We start from the raw sequence: 4,290 nt of genomic DNA, 5'->3' as shown, positions 1-4,290 counted from the left end.
GTGGGCCAGCTGGGGCAATCACGTGGGCCAGCTGGGGCAATATAGTTATATTCTCTTGACTGTATAACATAGGGAGCTGTATTCAATACCTTGTAATAAGATAAAATGGAGGAGAATCTGAGAAAGAATACATATACATGTATATATAGATATACACACATATATAACTGAACCACCTTGCTGTACACCTGAAATATTGTAAATCAACTGTATTTTAATTTAGAAAAAAGAAGCCGCCACCACCACCACCACCAACCAAAAAAGCATGTTCGATGAGACTTTCTGTGTGGCTTGATCTGGGGGGCAGTCCTGCCTTGCCTGTATCTCCAGCCTTGTTTTCCAGCCCAGGATAGGAATCCCCACTGGAGACATATTCTGGAAGCCATTCCTCCTGCTTTGAGGACTGCCTCCCACGGACCCTTGTTTGTTCCCCTCTCTTGGAAATTTTAAGTTGGAGAGACAAGCGACCAAGGTGGCTTCTTGGTGGAATTCCACAAGGTGCCACCTTGGGAGCTGTAACAGTTATGTCTGTCTCTGGAGAAGCAGAGATGAGAATCAGAGAGAGACTGTGTCCTTTCTGTTGGCTGGATTTCCGGTTCTTTGCTGCTGGGGCCTTCTGAGGCCTGCCTGCCTCCCTCATCTTCTGTGAGTTGTCTTGAACCCATTAGTCGGTCACCCCTGGTTTCGCTCAAGAAAGTTCAGATTGGTGTCTGCCATTTGCAGTGAAGGAGCGCTGATGGAGCCGTCTGTGTTTCAGTTTGGTCTTCTCCTCTGCCAGGTGCTATGCTGAGTGTGTTTGGTGTGTCAGATTTACGTGGATAGTAAAGTGTTATTTATTAGTCTGTGGAAGAGTCAGAGGGCCAGCAGTTGAGTCAGCCCTGGGGGAGCAGCACCTGCGCAGCAGAGAGGGGGGTCTGTCAGGTGGGCAGGGCAGGGTGTTCCACACGGAAGGTGCGGTGGGAGCGGAGGTCCGGACTCAGGGAGTGGAGTGATCTCAGCAGTGTGGGGCGTTTGGCCTCCATTGGCACTGGCGAGGGCTGACAGGCAGGTGGGAGCAGGGCTCCGAGAGTCTCACGCTGTGGACTTTGCCCTGGAGACCCGGAGTCAGGAGCAGGCTCCTGGGGTGGAGGCCGTCTCTCTGTTTTGTCTTGCTCGTGCAGATATTTTTAGATGTTCAGTTGCCATGATTTAAAACTCAAATGCTTTCATTCAAAAATCTGGGTATATAAAGCGTAATTATTCAAAACTTTCTGAGGAATTAGGTGATCTTGCAGTAGTGGGGCTGCCTCCCCACCGGCCTTACAGAACAGAGTGTGTGCGCCCCTGTTGCCGTGTCTTAACTGATCTGCTCTATCCGCTGACTCATCTCCATCCTTGCAGGTTCGGCCACCCAACCGGAGGCCTTGAGACCAGGATGGCTGGCTTGCTCCCTATTGTTTTCTGTTCAGTTGGCAGGGCTGCCAATAATGACCACCTTACCATCTTCATTAACCTTTTTCCTTTCTGAGGTTATTTTTAATTCCAAACATTAAAAAAATTTATTTGGCTGTGCCAGGTTTGGTTGCATGGGATCTTGCCTCTCAGTTGCAGCATGCGGGATCTAGTTCCCTGACCAGGGACTGAACCTAGGTCCCCTGAATTGGGAGCGTGGAGTCTTAGCTGGACCACCAGGGAAGTCCTGACAAGGATTTTAGATCAAGAACATCTCCAGCATATGCTCTTAAGAGGGCTCATTTCATTTTCCAGGAGACTTGTCTTGGTGTCTTTTTACATTGTCATTGTTAGTATTTTTAAAAAACCCAGAAAGAAGGTTTAAAATCATACCATAATGGCTAAGTGAATTGACAGTGTGTTTTTAGTAACAGAGGATGTCTTTTATACTTGGAAAGGAACATTGACAGTCAGTTGGAATTTATATATCTTTTTCAATGATTATTCAGTTTATTAAAATTGTAAAATTTTAAATCTAATAAACCCAAGATCAACTTGTGAAGATCATTTTATTTATTAACTAGTAAATTTTTATGTTAAAAATTGTTTCAGTTCTTTATCACCACTCACTTAACTTCTAAATGTAACATTAAATTCCTTAGGACGTTTAGCTCCGTACAGACTTAATTGGAATCCTTTAATACTTTAAACTGTAATCACACATGTAAAGAATCTGCTTCTTAGACTCACAGACAAATAGACTGGTGGGTGCCAAGGGGGAGCGAAGGTGAGAGAGGGGTGGATTGAGAGTTTGGGATTACCAGATGCAAGCTAGTATACAGAGAATGGGTGAACAACAAGGTCCTACTGTATGGCACAGGGAACTATATTCAGCGTCCTGTGATAAATCATAATGGAAAAGAATATGAAAAAGAATTTAAAAAGCATTAAGCTGAAGAGTTAAAGATACAAATGGAACGATAACTGGTCATTTTCAGGGAAGGGCCAGCTCGATGAATCAACACAGTTGGATTCTTCAGCATGAATATGAAAACCCACTGATTTTGGTTTGGTTAATTGAAAAGAGGAAGGGAGATTAACAGGTGCCTGAGAAGTAATTAATCACAGATTTGTAGAGCTTTTATGTTGCGGGGAAAGGTGATTGTGAAAATGTCCACTTCAGTCTTTTAAGAGTATTGAGTGGAACAAACATTTGCATTTTTATTGCACGGATTAACATAATCTGTGGTGAGTGGTGGATTCTGGGAAATGATCATTTCGGGGGATGGTGGTAAAAAATTGACTTTGAGTCAGTTTAGAGGGAGATTGGTTTCTGAAGAAGGTATAGGGTATCTCATTTCTGCTCTGCTCACGAGAACAAAGGCAGCATCATGTCTAAGAATCCTGTCACATCTGACCCCTCTGATTTTAGAGGCAGGGGAATGGCCACTCTCTAAAACCTGCCAGATCCACCCAACCAGAAAGAAAAACCAGGTAGGAACATTTTAAAGCTACTCTACAATTGAGGAAATATGTGGGTAAGAAGTTGTATAAAATCTGTACACTGCTTTTTGCATTTTGACTAATTCTCTGGTGTTCTAGGATGGAGGCCCTCTGAGAAGAATTTAGTATCTATCAATGGGGGTTTTAGATTTTTGATAGAATTTGAACCATGTCAGAGTAAATGGGCTTCCCAAATGGTGCTAGTAGTAGAGAACCCACCTGGACGCAGGAGATACAGGTTTGATCCCCTGTTTGGGAAGATTCCCTGGAGAAGAACATGGCAACCCACTCCAGTATTCTTGCCTGGAGAATTCCACGGACAGAGGAGCCTTGTGGGCTATAGTCTGTGGAGCCGCAAAGAATCAGACATGACTGAGCTTCTGAGTGCTCGTGCGTGCGCGCGCGCGCGCACACACACACACACACACACACACACACACACACACACAGAGTAAATAAAAACCTTACTGTGCATTAATTATTGACTTATGGAGACAGTGCTGGACCCATATTGAGATCTTCACCTAGCTTTATGAGGTGTAATTGACATACCTGTATGTCAGTGTATAACTTTCAGGTGTAAGAAGTGATGATTGGATACATGAATATATTGCAAAATCATTGCCAGAATAAGGGTAGTCAATACATCCATCACTTCATTTACTGTGTGTAAGAGCAGTTAAGGTTTACTTTTTCAGCAACTTTCAAGTATGTAGTATAGTATTGTTAACTGTAGTTGCCATGTTGTACATTAGATCCTCAGAACTTACTCACCTTACACCTGGAAGTTTATATTTGAGGTATAAACATGTACCTGGGGGCTTTGACCAGCATTCCCATTCTTCCACCCCTTAAGCCTTGGTGACCACCAGTCTACTCTCTGTTTCTGTGAGTTTGCTTTTTTTTAGGTTCCACATAGAAGTGACACCATACAGATTTCTCTTTCCCAGACTTAGTTCACTTAGCATAATGCCCTCAAGGCCCCTCTGTGCTGAGGGGGTGCTGCAAGACAGGAGTTGGGAGGGGAGAGGGTGTGGAGACAATAACGGCAGAGCAGGGCAAGTCTCATTCGTGGTCATTTTTACCCTGTTCTCATCCAACAGCTATTTATTAAATGCTGTGTTCACAATCCTGTCCTGGGGGCTTCCCTGGTGGCTCAGTGGTAAACAAGCTGCCTGTCCATGCAGGAGACGCGGGTTCGTTCCCTTGCTGGGAAGACCCCACATGCTGTGGAGCAGCTCAGCCTGTGCGCCACGGCTGTTGAACCTGTCCTCTAAAGGTGGGGAGCTGCGACTGCCGAGCCCACGCACCCTGGAGCCCATGCTTTAGTTTTTAAAAAAAATGTTGTCCACACTC

The 4,290-nt window shown here is 44.6% G+C and overlaps 1 protein-coding gene and 1 long non-coding RNA gene across 2 annotated transcripts in view; both read left to right on the top strand.

Annotated features, from left to right (window-relative positions):
- LOC132658200 (uncharacterized) overlaps positions 1-2,342 on the top strand; it is a 40,694-nt gene extending 38,352 nt beyond the window's left edge. The window contains exon 4 of the long non-coding RNA XR_009597481.1: positions 46-2,342. This is a non-coding gene — a long non-coding RNA (uncharacterized LOC132658200). The remainder of the gene's footprint in view (positions 1-45) is intronic.
- The window catches only part of OSBPL10 (oxysterol binding protein like 10), a 342,133-nt gene that overhangs the window by 69,518 nt on the left and 268,325 nt on the right, over positions 1-4,290 (top strand). The window lies entirely within an intron of this gene.

Source organism: Ovis aries, chromosome 19 (assembly GCF_016772045.2).
Source record: "Ovis aries strain OAR_USU_Benz2616 breed Rambouillet chromosome 19, ARS-UI_Ramb_v3.0, whole genome shotgun sequence".
NCBI lineage: Eukaryota > Metazoa > Chordata > Mammalia > Artiodactyla > Bovidae > Ovis > Ovis aries.
This window is presented reverse-complemented; position numbering and strand designations above follow the sequence as displayed.